The following is a 6,561-nucleotide window of genomic DNA, read 5'->3' on the forward strand; positions in this document are numbered from 1 at the left end:
TGAGCAGTGTGAATCGTTAAAGAAGGGGCGAGAGGCATCTGTGAGCATCCTTAAAGACCCTATATGTCTTACCATGGTTTGAACTAGTTTATAGAAATGAACTCTTAGGTTATTATTTGTCTGACATGTTAGCATTTTCCAGGATGAAAGAGAGGAGGCTTTAAATGAGTTGAAATCCATTCAGCAAAAGCATACTGAGCTGAAGGTTGTTAAATGATTTGGCATTCCTTAATGCAACCAAGGATTCTAACTTTGCTTTGAGTTTCTAATTGCATTTTGTTATTATTTTTAGGAAGAAATTGAACAATATGCGGACAATGATCCAGCTGCCTTTGAAGCAATGAGTTCAGACTTTCTTCTTAGGCCTAAACTCTAGATACTGTTAATTGAGATTAACTGCTTGATACTAGATAGCTTCTTTGTTATGCATACTAATTGTGGTTATTACACCAGCAGGAAGTGCAATTGAAGTTGCTCATTCAGCAGCTAACAGATGGACATGTATTTAATTCATGCATTGTTTCTTTTTAGCAAATTTTAAGCCCAATTTTTCCCAAGAATAAGTTGATGACCCTGTATAACCATATTTATTCTCTTTTCTTCTTAAAGCTTCTTCTTTTGTCGTTACTTTATTTTCGTAGGCCAAAGAGTTCATTGGATTTGATTTGATTTGATTATGTCAGTGCAAGGTTGGAGTTGGTGGACATTAACATTATGATTTATTTTGCATTAGTGTTTTTGATTTAGAACTAGCAAGCAACTTGATGACCCTCTATCACCATCTTTACTCTTTTTGCATCTTAAAGATTCTTCTTTTGAATTATGTAATTGAAACCTTTTGATTTTCCATGATGATGTTTAGAAGCTCAGATAACAGAACCTGTCTTGTTTAGAGATGCATTAAATCTATTCCCTTTAGTTGATGGGAAGTTATACCATGAAAACTCTGTTTATCTTAAATGCATTAAATTAGAAAGGTTCTTTGGCTCAAATTTCTTCCTGGTCAAGTGTTAACAATGATATATACTAAATTGACAGACACCTTAATTGAAGAAAGTTGTTTTTTCTTTTCTTAACTAAGTAATATGGATAGATATGATGATATGATATATGGTGGTTATGCACTTTCTATTTATGTAGAGGAAAAGAATAAGACTTGTAAAACCTTCTTTGTGTTCTTTAAGAGTTGTGTTACAATAATATGTTTGTCCTCTTTTCTTTCCTCATACGTGTACATGTGTTATACTCTTCATTGCACGCCTCAGTGATACTTTTCTTTTCAACAGACTGCTTCTTTTAGTTGTTTGACAGCAGCTTTCACTATCTCACCATCCTCAACGCAAGTTAAAGAAGTGCTTCTTAAAGAGATGAATGAAGGTGAGTATTATTTCATGCCATGAGGATGGTCAAGTGTTGATATTTCATACTGTCATAAGTATGCTCAAGAGTTTTACACAAAACTCCTTGTTTCATTTAATATTATAAATTCATTATTGGCTTTCTTACAGGTTTTATTGAGGCTGAAAAGAAGCCAGGTGTTCTTCTTACTTTGTTTCATTACTTGGAAAAAGTAAACAATCACACAGTATGCTTAGAGGCTCTCCAGGTAACCTATTTGTTAGTTTGGAAATACCATGCTTTATGGTTGTCAGAAATTATTCTCTTGTCAAGAATCTAGGCATTGCTTGAATTACTCTGTATTTGGAATCTTGGATTTACTATTTGTATGCCTGTGTGGATGTATCAGGTTTTCAATGGTGGAATTAGCTATTTTTTGCTATAGATATTATATAATTCTTCATGTAAAACTTCTTTGTGCACGTTTTAACTTTTTTCTTTTTTTGTATTTTTTTCGTTAAATATTATTATTATTACTTTTATTATAAAAATTTCTCCCTCAGCATGACATTGTTTCTGCTGATCAATTTGTTTTTCTTCTATACTATTTAGTGAGCTTCCTTGCAAATCTTGGTGGCTTGTATTGCATCAGTATTGGCATTTTTTTTCTTCTTACTAGTTCAAGTATGATACTTCTCCCTTTTATATTTTGAAATCTTTGTTATCATAAATCATCAAATTTATTGCAAGGAAAACATATGCAAAATTTGAGACTAACATGGTAGAAATGTCACCTTTATGATATATATATACATGTGACCGAGCTGTTGCTCAACTTTTCTCTTCTGTAGTGTGAATGTAGAATAAAAAAGCTTCGCCATGAAGATAGCACATTAAGAATGATTAGAAATCGGCAAAAAACACTACAACGCTAGGAAAAGGTAACACTTTCTTGAGGATGAAATTTTATGTATCTATTTATTTTGTGGTGTGGTTTTAATCCAATTAAACTTACTCATATGTTTGTTTTGATTAGTTGAGGAAATATGTGAGCAAGAATGGCATAATCCTAGGCTTGGGTATGATTTTTGGTACAAAACCAAAACACAAGACCATGATAAGTTCAACCCAAACTCAAGGTTTGTTTTTCAAAAAAAAAAAAAATCCATGCTTGAGTTCTACTACTCATGGTTTCTCTTTTTTATAACGCAAAGGCTCCTCCCTTTAAGCTTATAATGATTCTCTATATGTAGGCTTTTGAAAACCTTGACAAAGTGTTATAGTGCTAACGGAAAGAGTCTTTTATGTCCTTCATTATTGGTCTTATTTGACGTACTATTTTTTTTAACAATGTAGTTTGCAGTAAATATCTTTCATTTACTCATATGACACTAACTATATATATGAATTTAAAAGATAAGATTTTACTAGTGGAATGTATGGAAATGATTAATATAGTACAAAAAAGTTACACAAATGTATTAGTTTCTTTATTACAATATGTTATAGATATATACTTCCACAAACAAATATATACCTCTACTTTTTATCATCTTTGTTTTTTGCTCAGTCACATGATGATATTGATAGTTATTTATGCTTATCTTTTACTTTTATCCCTAAATCAAGTACAAGATATAATCCACAATAAGAATGGGAAAACAGTGGCAACGCTTCATTGGAGACTGTTCTAGAAAGGGAAAAGGATTCAAGTCATTGTTCTAAGCTCATCTTCTCTAGAAGAGGAGTAAGTTGCCAATTGTCCGACAAGATATGTCCTTGATGCGCTTGTGAAACCATGTAGATGTTATAATATGTCATTACATTGATAACACGTTATTTTTAGGATCTAAGTTTGGTATTTAATTTGACATGCAGGAAAATCTATCTCCAAAAGATTCAAGGCACAAACTTGATGAAAGGTATCTAGAAAATGGTAAATATGAAATGGAAAATTTAGAAGTTACAGCAAGTAGAGCAGAAACAGGGGTAAGTAAAGTATGTATACTTTCTGCGACATGATGATAGTGATAGTGTTACCAAGAAGATGAGGCTGAAAAATACATATATTTTTTCATTGATTTTCCACTGATAAGAAAGCTTTAATGATTGTTTCTTAATTGTAACGTTAATTTGATTACTATGATATTTAGAGCTAAATGGCTGTTTGTTTTTAATTGAGTGTTAAATGTCCAATATATTTTGGCTTTTATTTTGCTTCTTGCATCTCACACTAGCCAAATTTGTTCCTTGATTATGTGTGTAAATATGTATATATATAGATATTGACTATTGTAATAGTGAGTTGTGGCCTTCGATTTGAGTTGTTTGCTACTATAAATGAATTCAAGAAATTTCATTGCATTCATAGATCTTGTACTTAGGTGTTTTTTTGCTGTTATAGATTCCCCTCTATTTCATCAAATTTAGAAAAACTGTAAATCTAATAATTGTGTATATATTTTGTCTTCATAGTATTTGTTGTTTTTCCTCTTCCACTTTTATCTATTTTTTCACATTACCTTTGAGCTCTGGGATATTGGGTTTATATTATGTCTTGACTTAATTTTGATGTGTTTGGTTTTTGTAAGTTCAAATTTCCACGAGCCCTGGATCATGGTATTCTTGTGAGAATTCTCATATTCCATTATTACAACAAAATACCCTTTCTACAACACATAATTATAACTCTATTAAAAAAGTATTACAATTACACCAATTTACACCATTATTTACATTGGGCTATTTTTACATCATCAAACTAATTATTTACATTGGGCTTTCAATGGAATTTTGAGTATCATGGCCGAATAAAACATATACTCATATTGGGCTCATTTTACATCATTTCTTTCTCTCTCTTCAATCACTCTTTCCTGTCGTGAGATCATTTGTTCCTCAACTGATGATGTCTCATTGTTTATGCTTATTGTTGGGCTTTCTTTTTTTTTTCTGTGACCGTTGCATTCTTTGCTTGGTGATAACTTGAGATTTCCAAACTAAATGATACTTGAAAGCCCAGAATGAGAAGCAAATAGTTAATGAGTGAGGAGACTAGCTTAAAAGATTAAGTTGAATAGTATCAAATGTTACATTTTGAGCCACTAGATCATGCGCTCTATAATACTTGCTGGCTCTGAGAATTGTTATTTGTAACTCATTCACTTGCCTGGATGAAAAGAGAAGTTGAATATGTTTCAGTTTTAACATTTTTTTGTTTTATTATTTATTGGCGTTGAAACAAATTGCAGGCGAAAAATATGCAAAATCCAGAGTTGTTGTGGGACTTCTATGTGTAGTAGTAATTCCCTTCTATTTCTTTTGGTTCTTGTTTGAATAATTGGAATGTGGTTCTTTTGATTGTATGTATAACATGTTTAATAAATTTAGTCAATGTATTTGTGTTTAATGAAGCATAGGCAATCCACAATCGAGATAAGTGTTGTTTGTAGAACTAATAATGAAATGATTCAATTGCCTTCTTTGACAGGTGTGTTCTATAGAGCAGTCAGCTGAGAGTTGAAAGATCATTGCGAGAAATTATTTAAAGGCTGTAAGAAGTTTATGTAAGTGTTTCAACATTACTCACACACAAATTCCAATGAGAAAATTTGATTTATTTATTTATTTATTTTTTTGGAATTCTTTAGAATGTTGAAAATGGTCTTGTTTTGGTGAAACAGAAAGTAGTGAGAGTGAAGTTTAGATTCTTTCCAGGAGTTCGAATAGGAATTGTGGAGAAAATGTACAGGCTTAAGTTTCAATAAACTTTAATGAGAATTGATTTCAACAACTCATATCGACTCCTAAAAAAGGTAGTTAAAACCGACTAGACTTCTAACAATATGGTCTTTTACTAACTAACATTATTCTTGATCTGACAACCGAATAGCAAAAGTACCCCAGGTAGTTAAAACAAACTAGAATTCTAACAATGTGTTCTTTTACTAACATTACTCTTGATCTTACTTATACACATTAAACTTTTGATGATTAAAGTCTTAAGAATTTCTTTTCTTTATGATTTATTTAGATCAGAGGAACAATGTATACTAATTTTTTTTTATTCAGCAGTACCTCAACAAGCCTTCTAGTTGTAAAGAAACTGATAATTTTATTATATAAAGAAAAAAGTTCTTAAATAAAGAAAATCCAAATGCTCTGAAGTTTTCTTTTGGGAAAGACTGAGGAGCACCATGCTTTAACATCATATAGTAACAAATACAAAGTGATAAAAGAATATCATCAATTTTACTCACAAAGAAGATGTTGACGGTGAGAACTCGTCAACTAAGTTGAGTTGGAAAAATTATCAAATCAAGATCTCTAATGGAAAAGCTGTAGAAACTTAAACAATCACTCAAGAACAATGATAGAACAATAATGGAGAATTCAGTCTTTCATTCACACTCAAGCCTTTGCTACAGTAAAATTTAAAACCCCCTTTCAGGTGGTGTTCCAGTTTATTTTATAGTAGGCTCTAATGGCCTTAGGTACATGGTGGTCCAGGAGACCAAGTAGTACATAAGTACTATGTCAGGGGAGTGGCTTCAGTGGTTGTGGTCGTACATCCAGTACATGAGCAGGTGTCAGGAGGATGTCTCCACTACTTGTCTGTACCCATGTTTGATGAGTGGTGGTAGGCATAGTGGCGCAGGTGGTGGTGGTGTCGACTCTGACCCTTGGCCGTAGACGTACGGACCATAACCCTTATCCCAGCAGTCCCACTGATACTGGTGTCCGTACTCAGTACCAGGTCGTACAAGTATGTCCCATTCGACTCGTACTGGAGCCTCTAGGCATAGGGGTTTCAAGGTGTAAGGAATGGGACCCTTGGTGCATGGCTCTACTCACAAGGCCACTAGGTGACGTAGTTCTCATTCCTTCGTGAGACCCTGTTGGAAGGCTTATTGATGGCGTGGCTCTCTTGGCTATTCACGAGGCCGAGTGTGCTGCGGATGTGACCCGCATGAGGCCATGGGCGTGGCCACCCCGGAGCCTAGATGGCGAGGCCACTCCGTGGGCGTGGGCGAGGCCACCACGAGGCCTAGATGGCGAGGCCACTCCGTGGGCATGGGCGAGGCCCTCGGACGCGAGGCGACTGGTGCGAGGCTTGGGCGCCCGGACGCGAGACGTCTGGGGCGAGGCCCTCGGATGCGGGGCGGCTGGTACGAGATGGTGGTACGGGCTTTGCAGCTGGGCCATGACAAGGGGTGTCGCGCA

The 6,561-nt window shown here is 34.4% G+C and overlaps 1 long non-coding RNA gene across 1 annotated transcript; it reads left to right on the top strand.

Moving 5' to 3' along the window:
- The first annotated feature begins 296 nt into the window (after window positions 1-296).
- On the top strand, window positions 297-2,373 carry LOC133801704 (uncharacterized). The gene is made up of 4 exons (XR_009876916.1): window positions 297-344; window positions 1,287-1,377; window positions 1,509-2,022; window positions 2,190-2,373. It is a non-coding gene; the product is annotated as an uncharacterized LOC133801704 (long non-coding RNA).
- Window positions 2,374-6,561: the final 4,188 nt, after the last annotated feature.

This window comes from Humulus lupulus, chromosome 9 (assembly GCF_963169125.1).
Source record: "Humulus lupulus chromosome 9, drHumLupu1.1, whole genome shotgun sequence".
Taxonomy (NCBI): domain Eukaryota; kingdom Viridiplantae; phylum Streptophyta; class Magnoliopsida; order Rosales; family Cannabaceae; genus Humulus; species Humulus lupulus.